The sequence below is a fragment of the Convolutriloba macropyga genome, chromosome 1 (genome assembly GCF_964194025.1).
Source record: "Convolutriloba macropyga chromosome 1, txConMacr16.3, whole genome shotgun sequence".
Lineage (NCBI taxonomy): Eukaryota > Metazoa > Xenacoelomorpha > Acoela > Convolutidae > Convolutriloba > Convolutriloba macropyga.
Genome location: NC_134468.1, coordinates 83,617,506 through 83,636,460, shown reverse-complemented (window position 1 = coordinate 83,636,460; position 18,955 = coordinate 83,617,506). Strand labels below are relative to the sequence as shown.

General features: G+C 38.1%; 1 protein-coding gene across 1 annotated transcript in view; it reads left to right on the top strand.

Annotated features, from left to right (window-relative positions):
- LOC142352206 (uncharacterized) overlaps nucleotides 1–18,955 on the top strand; it is a 354,267-nt gene that overhangs the window by 44,817 nt on the left and 290,495 nt on the right. The gene's annotated exons all lie outside the window — the stretch shown is intronic.

Genomic DNA, 18,955 nt, shown 5'->3' with positions numbered 1-18,955 from the left:
ATACTTAACATAAAAGGGAGCATCAAGAGAAAAATTGGGGAGAGAGATCTCCAATCAGTCAAGTCTCAACGTGAGTCGGCTTTTCCTGTGAAAAGGAGCTTTAGGTCGTCTGCAAAGATGAATGGTTCGCTGAATTTCAACAAGTCAATTAGGTTGTTGATGAAGATGCAAAATAATAGGGGCCCGAGCAGGGAATGAACTGCGTACGGTTGAGCCGTGGTTCATCCAGAGACTTAGAGAGCTTTCAAAAACGTGCCTTGAGCTGGGTCTGCTATGAATCCAATCGAAGCTACCTCCAGCAGCTACGTCTCCTCAACGTACTACCACTTCCGCATTTCAAGCAGTGCAATGACATTCTGCTCATGTCCAAACTACTTGTTGAAGGAGAACATAACATCAACATTTCCAATTGCAACCCTGAATCTGGTAGGTCCACAATGTTTTTCAAGCTAAACAAGTGCAAGAAAGCAAAGAATCGTGGAGAATTTGTCTACCGGACATGCAGAATCATAAAGAATAAACGAAAAAATCCAGTTTGCCAATCCTCTCGTTCTAAAATCGCGAATAGTCAGCCTGATGTGGAAGTTTGTCGACAACAGATTCTCTGATTCCAACCCTTGCACATGACAACTATGTTGCGACTGCTGTGACTGTCGTAACATTTGGACATCGTTCTAATCAGAAGCTATGGGAGAAATCTCTCTGGTGTCAAACCCCAGCAACAACAACAAAACTTAAGTTGGACTGAAAATTGCCTTAATATGTCTAGGAGAATAAAGGGGGTTTGCTCTTAAGCCGCGTAGGACAATCCAATCGATGAGCATTGGCCCCCCACTATGACACATCAACGCATCGTATATAAATTTAAAGACAAGGTGGTATAGCTATCTCAGAGCTACGTCATGAGAAATATAAACATAAAAATCACTGCATCGTATATAATTTAAACGAGGAACTATACCTCTCTTAGAGCTGCAACAAATGAATTGAATTTTTATATAAGCTTATTCGTTATGTATCTAGTCTCCCCTCCCGCACTATCGCAGTGCAAAAACTATCAATGTTGGTCGGCCGTTTGGAACCACGGCACCCTCCGAGGCATATGATACCCTAATTGTTGTAATAAACTTATAAAATAGCGTTTGTTCTTCAGATCTTGTTTTGAACATACAGCATGGGGAGACCCGTGACAGAACACACACAAAGATAACCGACAGGTATTAACATCACCAGGTTGTTTCTTTTCACATCAAAATCCTCGATTGTTACGTAAATATATATTACAAAAATCCATTCGATCTCCATGTACTGCAAAAGTGTTCCTTAGGTGAATGTTGACTCCAAGCTTCCAGCCAAAGAGCATTTCAGGCTTCTCAGGGATTTTGCTCATGGGAACATCCCGGAGGAATTACTTGGACCGTAGGCAGACAAAGGCGACAATACACTCCTTCAGAGGTGCTACCCTTGAGGATTTGACCAGAACACTTCACCAGTATAGACCAAAGAAACCACACACTAACTGTAATTGCTGGTTTTAATGACTATGACACACGCGCAAATGGCGTTTCAAATACCCGGAGAAAATTAATTAAAAAATCATTGACAAACTCCAACCACGCGTCATTTTTGTCCCAAAAACTATTGACTGCACAAATAATTGTATTATAAATAATGAAGTTAAAAAACCATTTTATGCTCAGTATAAATTAATTAGTGTAAAAGAAGCCGATTTGTCAAATTAAAATTACTTCCGATAATTATAACAAACGTTTTCGAAACTTACGTTCATCGTCAGGTTAAAACTGTTTTACAAATTGTTAAAAGATAAAATAAACATGTATTTACATTTGTCTGAGACCACACTTAAAACAAATCTAGGAACTATTCCAACAAGTTCAATCAAAAATTTTTACATATGTACACTATTTAGCCTATTTACAACTCATATTTACATCCGTTTTCAAATTATTTAAAACCATTCCTATTTCGGATTTTCCTATTTTGGCCATGTTCTTGTACTTTTAGGGTTATTCCGAATTTGACCTTAACTTAAGTATCCCTCTTGTGGAGGTTTTTCAAATTTTGCTTTGCCATGCACAAAATGTTTTTTGCCCTATGTATCTTCATGTAGTCAAAACTATAATTTGAACTAATATTTTAACGTGAGTTCCAACCCCTATTTTCATAGCGTGTGTTTAGTTCCGGCTTCGGCTTGCTGATGTATACAGCTTCGATAACCATTAGTTTTTCTACTGTCCGACAGGCGTCCAGAATTCTCCATTCAATGTCATTCGTGGCGCCACGACATTCAACCAGATGTTGACCCAACTGTGAATCCTTCTTTTGATGTTCTGTTATCCTTGTGGTAACATGCCGGCTTGTTTCCCCAACATAGATGGATCCGCATCCATTACTTTTAATGTCATATACCACGTGGAATGTCAGGTCTGTATCGAAAGATGATTTCAGGGTGGGGAGGCATGATCTTAATTTCCGCGTTGTAAAAACCATTTGCAATTTGCATAATTTTTTCAAATCGCTTGCAAAATTTTGAATAAGGTTGCCTCTGTATTGTAGAAAAATAGTTGGCTTATCATAAGATCTTGTCTTGTTTTTTTGATAATCTTTTGGTGTTGTTCTCAATGGGTCTTTACCGGCACTTACTATCTTTTCTAGAGTCTGGTTCACTATTTTTGAAAACCAATCTTCTGGATATTGATTTTTGGTCGAGCAAGTTTTGTTCTTTTCAAGAGCCTGATCGAAGGCCAACGAATCAGAGGTTGCATTAAAAAACCTATGAACCGTCCCTTGATTCATATTTACTTAATGCTGACTCGGTTCACAGCTGAGAAAATTCAGTATTATTCCAGTGTCAGTTGGTTTTTGATACCATTGACAGGTGATCCTACTTTTGCCCCTGACATTTACGTTACCGTCAAGAAAAACTAAATTCGCTTCCATTTTAATTTTTTCTATGGTAAAATGCAGATTGTTGTGTAAAGAATTTGCAAATTTTAAATACTCGTCCGGGTCACGACGAACCGTGCAGATAATATCATCCACATACTTTTTAAACAACTTCATCTCCTCATATTGCCCCACCATCTGTTGGCAATAAGTACAAATCCAAACAACGTTCTGCATGTTAGAGTCTTCCTCATTCGATATCTTTTGGCATCCTGCATGAAACCAGCTTTTGCATGACTCACATTCTACTCCTCTTCCTCGGAAAGACACTCTCGGGTTACAGTCTTTGCACTTCCCGTTTTGGTTGGATCTGGAAATATTTTCATTGAGCTCTGGTTTTTGCAGTAATTCCTCAAACGAATTCATCCACACGTTTGCTAGTATTACAGCCAGTGATGCACCCATAGCCAGACCATCTGATTGTACATACCAAATTCCATTACATTTGAAATGAACATTCGTCACAGCAAGCTTTAGCAAAATTTTCATGGCGGATCTTGAGATATCTGGAGCTAGGTTGCTTGAATGGAGTTCTCTTAGAGCAATTTCTATTGCCTCTTCAACCGGAACGTTGGTGTACAAACTCTTTACGTCGAGATACTGTCTGCTCGTCATCTTCAAGAGTGAGATACGTGTTCATTTCAATGTTTGCGCCCGGTAGTTTTTGGAAAAATGGTGTCAGAAATATGTTTACGTTTTCGTAGCTGCTACCAAATATCGAAAGAACAGGTCGGAGAGGTGCATCTTTTTATGTACCTTGGCCAGGCCATAAAGCCTCGCTGGTTGTGGACCTGTTGACCTGAGTCCTTGATAAAACTTGTCATTAATTTTCCATTGCTTCATTAATTGTTGCATGCTGTTTTTCATCTTTTTTCGTTTTTGATCACAAAATTGTCTTTTGCTCCATTGATTTTTTGAAACTGATCTGAGTTCAGCACCTCATCGTGTTTTTCCATGTACGTTGACTTCTTCATCACACAGAAACCGCAGCCTTTGTCAAATGGTACCGCCAGCAAACCATTGGCTCTAATTATTTAATGGTTTTTTCATCCAACCATTCAAATTTTGTCCACGTACTTCAATCTTCTTTTCAATCACTTCCATTAAGATGGCATACATTTCTTTTTCTATTGTAACCATTTGTTTGCTTGTCGCTTAACTCGCATGTTTGAATTCTTCTCTCGTTATTTATTCATATGCTTTCAGACTACTAACAACCTCCGCTATATATATATATATATATATATATATATATATATATATATATATATATATATATATATACATATATGTATATATATATATATATATATATATATATATATATATATATCCCATCCACATCTCCAATTATTCGCAATGTTCAAATTGTTCGGACCGTCTCAGAGGTGGAGGGGTTTGGTCTTACTCAATTGACACTTACCGACACGTAAAATCTAGCGTACTCAACCCTAGGCTGAACACCCTGAGAACGTCCGCTGAGTAAAATGCAAAACAAAATCCCCTCTAATATCCTCAGAGGCGACAAATCTAAGCCATGCAGCGCCCGATAGCCAGACTTGGCAAGCTTCTGGGGATGCCTATCCTAAATCCTGTAGTTACTAAAAATGACAAGAAAACAGTCCCTGATGTCTTACGCGAGAAACATCCGGAACCACGCAGAGCAAATATGAATTATCTAGTGAGCAATTAATTTCCAAAAAGTTCACCATATCATCAATTCATATTTGGAAAACTCAAAGCCTCTATAAGTATAAAATCTGCCAAGAAGACGCATGGAAAACATGACCCTTCCCGTCTTAATGCCAACGAATGAGGAACGCTTCTGACATTTTATAGATCGCCCTCAAATGGTCTATGCAAAACAATAGCTAAATTAGCAATACGCATAGCAACGTCTCATTTGACATCCCTTCTCCCATATAAATCATGTTGTTAGATAGCTCTTGATAAATGCTCCGGTTTACGACCAGTAGGAATTGGGAAAATTTTCAGGCGAATAATTTTAAAGAACTATTGTCAAATATACTAAAACAGATTTTGAGATTTGAGGTGGCGATCAGCAACTCTGTATGGGTCAAAAATGATAAATTGAACTTGCAATTCATTCATTGAGAATTGCTTTTAAAAACACAGATTCGGAGACTTATGCCCTTTCGAAAAATTATGCCCTTTTCTCTATCATTCTACATGTAATTCTTATCGTGATCTATCAAGTTTGATTATTGACAAACAAAAATATTCTCTCAGTAAGGTGCAAACTATGGCGCCCCCTTGCGACCCTCTTGCGAGTCTAATAGGCTGTTTGGAATTGCAATTCTCTCCTTAATTGAACATCTTGACAACTGATCAAAAGTTGCTGATCAAAAGTGATATGCGGACGATGGCAACGCTGTCGGCTCTCTTGATAATTTGAAAAAACTTTATAACTCATTGAAAATACATAGTCGTGCTTTGGGTTAACAGCTTACCATCTTGCCAAAAGGCACATCATTACCAAAGATCATCTTTTCGAAATTGCACCGCAAATTTTTGATCACACGAAGTGGAAATAGTTGATGATTGTAGAGTTCTGGGTAGTGTGATAGGTTCTGATTATGCAGATAGAAAATTTGTAGAAAGATTAATAAAAGAGCAGAAACTGTTGTTAAAAGAACTGGCCACTCATGCCAATGTTTCACAACAAAATGTTTAAAAATTGTCCACTTTATCGGTTTAGCTTAAATTGACCATCCTAGCTCGTGAAACTCCTAAAACTGAAAACCAGTTAAATGAATGCGAGAAATCAATCAACGATGAGCTATTAGCTAAACTATTAACGAATCCCAACTACGATCAAAAGTACCAGAATATCTTTTCTTTGCCAAAAAAGGAGGGTGGAATGAACATCATTGAACCTGAAGATCGCTTTAAAGAATATGAACGATCAGTTCAACTCTCAAGTCTCTTATCTCTATCTCTGCCCGAAGCTGAATTAAAGCAACAACAAATTATACAAGAAACAAAAATTGAGAAAGAGCTTGCTATCAAATCAAAAAAGACAAAAAATAGGAGCGCATTGAATAAGAACGAGATTCGCTCACTTGACTTGGGTTGTGAAAAGGGAGCATCAAGCTGCTTAAACGATATTCCATTGAAGCGATATCACTTTGACTAACGAAAAACGAGGTTTGTGATGGCATTTCGTTTTACAATGGCTGGGACCTTGTGAAGATGCCATCCTTATGCGCATGCAATGAAAAATTCACTGTGACACATGCCCTCCATTGTCCGAAAGGAAGATAAACGAATATGAGCGTAATGAACTTTGTGATTCCTTTGCGAACTTAGTAAGTGATGTCTGTCATGATATCGAGATCGAACCAACTCTTCAGCCGTTGCAAGGGGAAACCTTTATTCTTAAATCAACGACAACTGATGATGATGCAAGATTAGATATCAAGTCCAGCATTTGTTGTGAAAGTTTTTAGTCCGCTTTAAGAAAATTGTTCTGAGAGCAGCAGCGAAGACTACAAGCAACACGAGTCTATTAAAAAGAACAAATATGAACAAGGAACAACTGAAGTTGAGAAAGCAACAGTTTGTCCATTTGTCTTCGCATGCACTGGTGGAGCTGCTGGCCCATCGGCTTCAAAAGGGATGAAACAACTGGCATCAAAGCTCTCTGCTCAAAACAAGACAGCTACGCTGATATCATATCATATCTAAGGACAAAAATTAGCTTTTTTCTCCTTAGGAGTTCCATCCTCTGCATTCGTGGATTGAAAACGCTTATGCAGTGCAAAATTATTGATGCTTGGATGGGAGTTATGGTTGAAAAAGGGAGACTGTTAGTTTTCCTGATCCAAGTTCGTCATAAGTTAATTGTTTTCTATTGCTGTCTGTCTTTTGTTTTATTTTTCAACTGATGTTTGTGTATATTATCTTTTTCTTGATTGATTTAAACAATATGGAATGCTTTATGCAGACGTAGCGCTGGGAGGGCCCCGGACCAACCAAAATTCACTGTTGGGGAGGGCCATTTCTCAATTTACTTTTATATTCGCCCCCATGTAGAAAAACACGAGCGGAACGAAGTTACTCTTTTCGGCGCAAAGTAAGGCTGTTCCACGACTCATGATATTTGTACGCTTCTACGGAGTCTTTCTGGCATGACATGGCAACTGGGTTAAAGATTTTCATGTCAAAGAAGTAACGGCTGAAACTGAACCCCCAAAAGCCCTTCGTTTTAACGTTCAGTCGCGCGTTCTCATAAGTGTTGGTTGTTTTGTGTATAAAAGAATTGACTTGAAGAAACTGAAAAGTCGTCTCAACTTCAACATCGTAGCAAACGTCATGCATGATTTTAGCAAAAGTGTCCCGGATCTCATTGTGTCTCATGCTGTGCCTTCGCACAGTGGAGAGCAGATGATAGGGTGAGCTTTTCAACAAATGGACAAATAATTTGCGTATTCTTGGCTTCAATGTTATGTCTAATGCAAAGTCCTTTGCTAAATTCGGACCTGAGTGTGTAAAACCGTAACGTTTAAGCGGTAAAGCTGTGAGCCACTTCAATGCTTCTTTTTTCTGAAGCCATTTTTATTACGTGGCGTTGCTACTTTCTTTTTCCGTAAGATCCATCCTACGCGGTCAAATTTTTTTCAAGCGTGCGGTTCGTTGGTTGTGATTTATGCGTTCTTGGATGAGCTGAGCCAGTGCTCGATCCTCATCTTCAAGAGGGGTGCATGCGGTCAGCGATGCGGCTAACTGCTTTTCGTAATCTAATTGGTGCTTGATGTTACGTACGCCCCCACCCGGGTTAGTAGCGAATACAACCTCTCTGCGGATTGAGACGCCGCAGACAAAAAAAAGCGAAGGTAGGCCGTGCGTTACGAAGTTGGCTTCTGCGTCTGTAAAGATATTCCGTAAGTTTGGCACTGTCCTTGACATGAAATCTATTTTTTGTAGCACGCCTCTTGTCAGGCATGCGTAAGCGTTTTGAGTTTAGATTTTTGGTACTTGCCCTAATTTTTTCAACAAGTTGGCTGACTTTCCAGCTGTGGTTACCCTTAAATTCTCAAAAGATTTCTCATTGCCTATTTCTCAATTGTCGTCCCCGCAAACAAACTGAGAGGTTTGATTTCTGCAGCCTCTTTTATCATGAACAGACATTTCAGTGCGTTCACGCTTTAGGCAAAATATCTACCTTGTCAGTGAGGTGTTTGAAGAAGAAGATTAAGTCTTCCAAACGTCCTACTGCACTGGCGATGTTTGCGTACCGATTTTGCCGCACGCGTGTATTCTGGACAAGCCTTAGCAAAAGGAGGTTGGCTCCTCTATACATAGCCATGGCAATGGGGTCACCTTAAGTTGTGCCCTCTCGAGGGTGCAGTGTTTTACCTGCGACATATAAACCTGACGGGGCTGAATATGAATTTGAACAACGAAACTCAATGGGGGCAACTTCTTTTAATATTTTGAACTCCCAAGTTACGGTTGAGGCAGTTTAAGGCATCTTTTGCGTCTATTAGGAGAACAACTTCATTTCCAGGTTTATCGTATTGGGAGCTCAGAAATAGAATATTGTGTTCAATCATTGTGTCTCATGCTGTGTCTTCGCACAGTGGAGAGCAGATGATAGGGTGAGCTTTTCAACAAATGGACAAATAATTTGCGTATTCTTGGCTTCAATGTTATGTCTAATGCAAAGTCCTTCGCTAAATTCGGACCTGAGTGTGTAAAACCGTAACGTTTAAGCGGTAAAGCGTTTAGCCACTTGAATGCTTCTTTTTTCTGAAGCCATTTTTATTACGTGGCGTTGCTAGGTCTCTTTCCGTAAGATCCATCTTACCCGGTCAAATTTTTCTCAAGCGTGCGGTTCGTTGGTTGTGCTTTATGCGTTCTTGGATGAGCTGAGCCAGTGCTCGATCCTCATCTTCAAGAGGGGTGCATGCGGTCAGCGATGCGGCTAACTGCTTTTCGTAATCTAATTGGTGCTTGATGTTAAGTACGCCCCCACCCGGGTTAGTAACGAATACAATCTCTCTGCGGATTGAGACGCCGCTGACAAAAAAAGCGAAGGTAGGCCGTGCGTTACGAAGTTGGCTTCTGCGTCTGTAAAGATATTCCGTAAGTTTGGCATTGTCCTTGACATGAAATCTATTTTTTGTAGCACGCCTCTTGTCAGGCATGCGTAAGCGTTTTGAGTTTAGGTTTTTGGTACTTGCCCTAATTTTTTCAACAAGTTGGCAGACTTTCCAGCTGTGGTTACCCTTAAATTCTCAAAAGATTTCTCATTGCCTATTTCTCAATTGTCGTCCCCGCAAACAAACTGAGAGGTTTGATTTCTGCAGCCTCTTTTTATCATGAACTGACATTTCAGGGCGTTCACGCTTTAGGCAAAACATCTACCTTGTCAGTGAGGTGTTTGAAGAAGAAGATTAAGTCTTCCAAACGTCCTACTGCGCTGGCGTTGTTTGCGTACCCATTTTGCCGCACGCGTGTATTCTGGACAAGCCTTAGCAAAGGGAGGTTGGCTCCTCTATACATAGCCATGGCAATGGGGTCACATTAAGTTTTGCCCTCTCGAGGGTGCAGTGTTTTACCTGCGACATATAAACCCGACGGGGCTGAATATGAATTTGAACAACGAAACTCAATGGGGGCAACTTTTTTTTAATATTTTGAACTGCCAAGTTACGGTTGAGGCAGTTTAAGGCATCTTTTGCGTCTATTAGGAGAACAACTTCATTTCCAGGTTTATCGTATTGGGAGCTCAGAAAAAGAGTATTGTGTTCAATCCCTCATTTTTGGCCTCTGTAATGCTGTGTGTTGACACCCAAGTAGCATAGGTTGTTTTTTATACGCTTGGGGATGCATTCGCCTATGACGCGACGAAGAACTTCTCTTACGCCAATAGGTCGAAAACCGGGGTTTTGGTTTAAGGGAATCAGTTTCCACGCATTGTACGCTTCGAGAGATTTTTCCGATAATTTTTCAGTAGCCAGTCGAATAGTAATTTTGGCTATCGTTTTCGCTATATTGGCTGAAACTTATTTGAAACAAATGAAATTTCGTCTCAAATCGGTTGCGTATAAACCGGCGGACCGTGGCTGCAATGTGTTTTCAAGGCTGTTTTCTATGCGCCTATATTTGCGAAGATTTCAGGGTGTTACGGGTTTGACTCAAACTTGTTCCCGTCAAATACGTAATTTAGGTTTACGTGGGAAGGATTCAGGTTTTTTTCTTTGAGCAACTAATATACAGTTTTTTCCGTTAATTGTATCGTTTGGTGATAAAAATCCGGAAGATAGTTCAACTATGAGATTCTTGATGACGTTGGAAATATTTCCGGTCTCTATTAATTTGTTGAACTGTTTCCATTCACCAATTTTGCCGTTTTAGGGGTCCTACGAAGTTATATTGCAGAGCTCTAGCTTCCAGAAGGGGAGCCCATTGAGGCGGCCTGGGCACCATAATTGTAGGCGTCGGGCAAAGGTCCTGCTAACCAACCCGTTGTTGGTCGATTTGACGAGGGGGAGAACCAGGTGGGGGATGATAGCGACAACCTTGAATGAAAGCTCTTCATAGATGCACCTTTCAGCAAACTGTTCCAAGAATTCATCAAAGCTTTCAAAAATTTTTGACCTGCTTTGTTTTTGTCCTGTATATTATGACGTTTTTCTGCCAGTAACAGATGACATTATGATGCAGTGTATGCCAGAACGTTTCGTAAATACTTTTGTTTTTTTCCGCTACGTTTTTGGGAGCCGTTGCAATTATGGGTCTATCATTAGCATCATCAGCAACAACTTGGGCTTCTCGTGGCGGTAAAGAGGTTGTATGGTCTTGGTTTTTAGTATGGAGGTCAGTGAGCAGGGCTGTATCGGAAACGCTGCGATCGCAATGTACTGCTTTTGAAATATATCGCGGACATTTAAAATCGGGAGTGTGGTCAGCGGATTGTTGTAAACCACTGCACAAGTTGTGAAGCCAGCAGCAACCATTGCAGCAAACTCTGGCATTCTTGAGAAGCGTTTTACTTCTAGTGCAATCACTTTCATTATGAAAATAGCTGAGCAAAGTGTCACATCCATGGTCGTGGGACATTGAGGGAGAGGAGACTTTACTTAGTAAGGAGCACAAGTTTAAATCAACAAATGAAGCATTCGAGCTAATGACTGATTGCCATTGTATGAGAAAGTAACGCCATCTCTAAAGAAGAAAGTAAAGTCTTAGATATTGTCAAAGTTAAGAGTGGCTACACAAAGGTAAACGTTAAAAAGCACAAACTGCAGAAGTTTATTTAGAACAAATTACTTCTTATTGATTTGGAGTTGATTTTTGAAACAATTAAGGGTGAGAGATTGAACTTCATATATATTATATCTAAGAGACACTGCCAATCATTAGCGAACGGTTGAGGAGTACTTCAATTATCCTTAAACCCGGCAATATTAACTACACTTTAGAATTTTTGTGAGGAGTATTGCTAGACGAGTTTAAACAGCTCTTTAAGGGTAGAGCCTCAGCGAACACTAGAGTGTGCGGTTTTGGGATCCAAGCACTTTGTTTTTGACTTCCCTACAACCAGCATCTCATACTAACTTGGCCTCCTTTGTGGTTTAAAATGGCTAATATACTCCTAAGCAAAGAACAAGAACGAAACAAGAAATTTAAATTCTTAACCTAAAATTATTGTATCAAACTTTGATTTAAAAGACCAATTCGGTTTAGTTTTTCAAGAAAATGAGCAACGATACAACTATTCGAAGTTGAGCTGGATCTTCCGATGCTCAGGTCCACAGGTCCAGGTGTGAGCCTCAGGCTTTTGGAACCAACATCGTGAAATTCAAAACATATCTTTTTAATACGTTTATCACAAAAAGAATCGAACAATTAGCGCACACTCTTTCAAATAAAACGTATTTTGTCAGGCTCATGTGACTGAAAACAGAAACTTTGCAGTCGTATTTTACCGTTTTCTTTATATATACAATTACAAGGTTCACTTTTTTATTCTAAATTTCGTACGGGTCATTTCAACTTTAACATTTATCAATTTGTGTGCTTGAAGTCAACAACACGTTCATTACGGAGTGACAAAGAACCAAAATTTGACGCAGCAAAACTTTTCAGCAAAATTTTTTCTCTAGAACATTGTGAATATACTTCCCCAGAGTTTACAATTTGGAAAAGCAACGAGTTTGAATGGTCGACAACTCAGTTATTTGTGGCATTTTTTTGATACGAACTAGTCAGCGATACGTGGAAATTTTAAAAGCAATCATGGACAAAGAAAATTACACAGTCCCCGCGCCTGACGACACCGAAAGATCAAATCCCTCCTCCTACTAATACTAATACTACTACTACCACCACTACTACTACTACTACTACTACTACTACTACTACTACTACTACTACTACTACTACTACTACTACTACTACCACTACTACTACTACTACTACTACTACTACTACTACTACTTCTTCTTCTACTACTACTACTACTACTACTACTACTACTACTACTACTACCACTACTATTACTACTACTACTGCTACTACTACTGCTACTACTACTACTACTACTACTACTACTACTACTACTACTACTACTACTACTACTACTACTACTACTACTAAACTAATTGCATACACTGGATATGTAGAAGTAACCTCCACGAATATACATGTGGGCTAGGAGGAGGGCACAAACGGAGAAAATTCTAGTTTTTCAAGGGGGTATCAGGAGAAACGAATGATTGGAGAGCAGTCAAAAACAAGGAGTATCAATTTGATAAATAATCATGACACATAGGCACTTTTTATGAACACCATGGTGCAGTAAAACTCAATAGTGCACATATACACAAGTATTACTTTTAATAATGATTGTTTATTTCTAATGTCGTTACTGTTTAGTTCAGGCTCTTTCTATTTGGTTTTAGTTAAGTCGGTTGTAAAAATCAATTTAAAAATCATCTGTTTACAATACAAACGCTTTCGCGGTATATAGCATCATCAGGTAATAGGCAACTTGAAGTTATTCCATGTACAATTAAAATTATTTAGATTAGCATAATAAGCAAAAGAGTAACATAGGAGAATCTCGGATTTTTTTTATCTGTAAATACAAAAATTTCTGAAATTTGGTTTTCTAGTCCCTTTGATAAAATCCTATTCAAGATAGTTGAATTTAGATTTTTTGCGGTTCTTAATGATTTTTAACCGCTTCCATAACCCTTTTGGAACATTTCAATCTCTTCATTTGCTAAAATGTAATTTTCAAATTGAACAACATGACAACTATCGACTAGTATCTGAATGTCAACTCCTGGCTACGGTACTCATCTTGCGTGCTCAGCATTGTCTTCTTTTTACCCTTATCAAAAGGAAAGCTAAAAACTCATTCTCTTTAAGATATTTTGCCAAAATGTTTGAAAAACATCTTAAAGGGTGGCAAAATTGACTGCCGTCTCTCGTTAATTTTTAGCGTACCATTTGGCGGATACTTCTACCTCACAAAGTTTTTCATCGCAAGCACAGTTTTCTTGTATACTACTCACTAACCTGTTAATGTCTGCCGAAAGATGAGTTCAATCAAATTTGCCCTTAATGAGGAGTTATGGCCCAAGAAATAGAAGTTCTTTGACGAATAGTGGTAGCTGTATTCCGTCTAGGGTTTTGATTGCGTCGTCTATTAACGGTTTATCTTGAAAACGCAACAGTTTTTCAAGCTTTTAATTCATTCTCTTTGAATTGTTTTCGATCAAAGAGCAAATTTTTCTTCGTACATGAAAAACTACTGAGGCTAAATAAATTTGATGTAGACTTGAACAATGACGTCTAGAAATCAAAAAGCTAACTCTTCTAAGACATCAATCATATGTGGCCATTGCAAGAAAGCTATCACCAAGGATGATTGTTTGGCGATTGGGTTTGAAAATTCTCAACTTTGGCTCCATTGTTCCTGTGCTCACTCTCAGAGGAAGAGATTAAATGGTTTAGAGCTAAACGCAACTGTGTAGGGCTCTGTGACTGGCATGTTCAGCAAATTGACAATATCTTCGTGTCCTCAAAAATTGAAGCTTAGTTGAATTGCTTATCTGATTTTTTAAGAAACACGTTTACATCGTCAATTGCAGAAATAATTCCTAAAATTTTTAAATAACATACCGCTAGTCATATATACAATCATGTCAAAAAAGCTGTTAAAAGCACCTTGCCATCGTATAGTTACTTCACTTCAGGTCGCTCTAATGTTCAGAGCAAGAATCTAGATCTGGGGTTAATTATAAATGGTCTCTCTGTATCTCAAGACAACTATTTGAAGCAAATCGAGAAGGATTCGACAAAGGACAAAAACGTAATATTGTATAAAGAGTTTGCAATGTCAATGCAACAGGTGTCAGACAGTTTAGCATAGAAGCCAAATCTTTGAACAAAAAAAGCGAAAACTGCCGTCCGACGATGTCCCTTCGTTTGATCCATCAGGAAGGAAAAACATGGAAGACTTTCAAACAAAATTTTTTAAACTTTTAAATCAAGGGCTTGAAGCCAAAATTAGAAATAATGGACTAACATTAAGCAACTGCTTGCCTCTCAATTGTCAGTCCACTTGCAGTTTTTCTAAAAGTCAAGAAAAAATTAGAATGAAGACTTTTTTAAAATATGTTAAACTTAAACACTGCTTTCTGAAGGCAATTTTGATTGAGACGCTTCACTTGGATCCCAATTTAACCTTGTGTCACGTTCCCAATGCTGCAAATTCTTTCCTGGAGGTCGCTTCTTCTAATTGCACTAAAGGAGGAATAATTGATGTAAGATAACCACAAAATCCTTTCTCTATTGTCTGTGGTCCTTTGGTTTGCATATCTTTGTTTTTCAATTTGATATACAAAAACCAAGGCGGATTTTTCTTTCAGTTCATTATCGAATTGCTCCGTGATTGCTTAACTGAAAAATATAACTGTTCATTTGGCAGTTAATCACCTACGTCATTGAGTAAAATTTATGTGCGCGGTTGCTTTAGTCTTCCCGATTAACAGTCGGGAACAAATGACAACGAACGAATCTCAGGAATAAATGTTGTTCGGTTTATTTGACAAACTGTTCAACTCACAAAGGTCCAAAGCACATTGTATCTGATCTTTTCTAAATTGGATCAATTACTTTTTTCTATTGCATTTGAAACCGTTCTTTTTCAGTCAACTTCGATCTGATTGATGCCAACATTAAAGCAAAATTTTCACGATGGCATTTCAACGCAAAATATATTAATTATTAATCCTGCTGACCTGTTCAATTATTTAGCTTTCAACAATTGTAGACTGTTCCTAGCAATGGTTTTCTCGTCTGAAGAAAATTTTAATAAATGTGTTAAAAAAAGCTAAAGACATAATGCGTTAAAATTTTTGTTTTATTATGCAATGCTTCTTTTGAAGTAAAAAAATGTAACCTCCGCAAGCTTACTAAAAACTCTAATTAAAACAAGGAGAACGTAAAATAACTCTGAACTATGTAATTGAATTGGACATGCAATTTTCTTCAAAAAATCAGATTTCCATGTTCTTCTCACTGTTTTAGAAAGTTGCGAAGGCTTGGTTTTTGTCATGTCTAATGCAGCGTACTAATATTTTCGTGGTATGTTTTTGTTTTGCTAAGTTTAATCCAATGTCGCAGAAGTTTATGAAATTTCATCAGCGTAACGCATCGAGAACCTACCGTTTGCAGATACACAGAAGAACCTTATTTTTGCTTTGTGATGGTCTAGCTAACTGGGTGCTGATAATTTACCACCATTTGTTCTTCGTTAACGTGCGAGTTCTCTATCTTCCGCCGTTCAAAACTCTATCAATGCGTTAACAAAAATTGTTCTTGGCATTGTTCATGGGAGAGATAGTTTATTGAAACCTCAGATAAAACGGGATTTTCAACTTGGTTGAAGAAGATCATCCAATTTTTATTTCGTATATATATTTTATTCGACTTCGAACGCATTTGCTTTATTTTTTAGTCCAAAGGTAAACAACAACGTGAATTCATGAAATTAAGAGGCACCTAAACTCAAGAAATGGACAACCTAGATAATGTTTACAAATACTAAGACAGTAGTTGTCCTGCACTTTCAATTTCATTTTTTTTGATATCAAGAGAGACTTTGACATTGTTTCCAATCACCTATTGCTGTCTAAGCATAAAGTTTTTGGCTTCAGTCATGGTTTTTGTGATTCTTTGAGCTTCATTGTTCTGCTCACTTACAATGCGTCAATATGAATGACCCCTTCTCTGCGTTCTAAAATGTGCCATCTGGTGTTCCCCAAGTAGTATCCTTCGTCCACTTCTTCTAATTTCTATTTGTGAATGATATGCCGAATGAATCTCATTCTTCTACGCTGATGATATAGAAACTGGCACATGCTGCGATTCAAAAATTAAAGAGAATAACCTTAACGAAGTACATCAGGGGTCAGTTTCAAAATTCCTGAGATTTGCTCCGTCTAAATGTAGAATTTTAATTTTAATTTTGACTGTTCAGAAGTACTAAAATTTAGCGAAACAGATATAAAATGCTTTGATTTTAATGAGAGCTCTGGTTTCACCATATCGCTTAATTTGAGCGGTTAGTTTCATTTTGAAACAAAACTAGCTAAACACAGAGAGGTTTTTTATTTCATGCGAAACGTTCCTTTTACGACCTCTGCAGTAAAAAGACAATTGTTTTTTACATTCTGTTTCTGGCCAGCAAACTTCGCTTATGTATAGGCGCATGCTGGAGAAGATTTAATCAAGCCTTTCAGGATAGATTGTTTCTGATTATTTTCGCAAGTCAGAGAGTTTCTCAAAAATTTGATCCCTGTGGATAGAGTCGTACATGCCATTGCGTTGCGAAAAGATCAATATTAAGCGGAAGTTGAGTAAAACACAAAAATTTATTTTTCAACACCAGGTCACCAAATCATTGACAGTATAGGGAGAGTATAGAGTGACAGGAAGGAGTGCCCGAAAATCAAAAGATTTGCTAAGAGGATAAGTTTTTTAGTAGAGCCACCAGATGTGCAAATGAACTGCTGAAGCTCAATGTTGTTGAGTTTGATATGGGGCTGAGCATATTTCCGACTAATACAAATTTTCTCTAGGTGCAAAAGTAACTTTTTTCAACCTAGATGTCCATTTTTTGTAGTTTGTAGAATGTTTTCATGAAAACTTTTGCTTTTAAGTTTTTTATGTTTAGACATATTGATATTTTTTGCCTATTTTGAAAATCAGGTTTTACTACTCCAAATAAATTTAAAGAATTATCAAAATCTGTGCACAGATCTTGAAAAAGAAAAAAAGCGCTACAAAACTATTCGATTTCTTCAAATTGCAAAAGACTCGCTTCACTAAAATGAATAAACAACGACTCCTACTACTATTACTAACAGTACTACTACTACTACTACTACTACTACTACTACTACTACTACTACTACTACTACTACTACTACTACTACTACTACTACTACTACTACTACTACTACTACTACTACTACTACTACTACCACTACTAATACTACTACTACTGTTTGAACACTTAAATTCCATAAAGAAATAAAGGAACAATGACAATAAGTACAAACAAGTTAACAGAATGCATATAAGTTTGAGCTTATCTGGGTTTATTTAATCCAGGAAATGCTGTTCGACAAAACTGTTGAAGCGGGATTTAGACTCTCTTTTCGTTTTCTGTTTTAAGGTGATGTAGCTCATGTTGTTCCTTGAGCAATCTTCTTCAAGTTGATCCATCCACGTCTTGCGTTGACCCCCTGGAGCTCGTTTAGCATATCGATATTTTTATGTCGGCTCCCAGGTGAAGGATCGGAGCGCTAGACGATCGTCATTCATCCTCAGGATATTGCCAAACCATTTCAACCGTTTAATCATGATCATTGCAGAAAGTGTCGACATACGTGATCTAGCCAGTACTTCTTCATTTGTCACCCTCTCCAGATATAAAAAACATAGTATCCTTCGCAGACAACTGGTGTGAAAGCTCTCAAGTTTCCGTTGCGTTGATTTATTCATGGTCCACGTTTCAGAGCTATATAAGACCACTGATAACACGAGAGCTCTGTATAACTTGCATTTGAGGGGAATACTCAGTTGTTTGCTCCTCCAAAGCTTCTGAAAGCTCGCAAATCGCTGTCTCCCTTCCGCCAGCTTGACACTGATTTCCTTTAGGTCACCATGTTGCAAGCTCACGAAAGAACCGAGATACTTGAAAGCTTCTACATTTTCGAACTCCACTCCATCTCGATCGTGGACATTGCAGGAGAAAATGCGAGATATTCCAGCCTTTTCTCTCCCGCAGTATCGTGACTCGTGAATTCGTCGGCCTTTCACAGTTGCGAAATTCCTAGTGCACTTCTGACAAGTGAGGCTTTTCTCTAGCCCAACAAATTTTGAAGCGCTGTCTTCGACCCTCTTCGAATTCTTAGACTTGCAGAATCTGACTACTACTACTACTACTACTACTACTACTACTACTACTACTACTACTACTACTACTACTACTACTACTACTACTACTACTACTACTACTACTACTACTACTACTACTACTACTACTACTACTACTACTACTACTACTACTACTACTACTACTACTACTACTACTACTACTACTACTACTACTACTACTACTACTACTACTACTACTACTACTACTACTACTACTACTACTACTACTACTACTACTACTACTACTACTACTACTACTACTACTACTACTACTACTACTACTACTACTACTACTACTACCACCACTACTATTACTACTTTACTACTACTACTAGTTTTTTGTTGCCAGTTGTTTTATAGTGCGTGTTGCAGAGGATACTGAGCCTCCCATGCAGGAAAACACGCGCTGAAATACGTTTTCAGCAGTTTCCAAAATTCATTATTCATCGTGACAATTTTTGTCCCCCTTGGCTTCTGTTGTGTATGACTTGTCTTTCAGGAA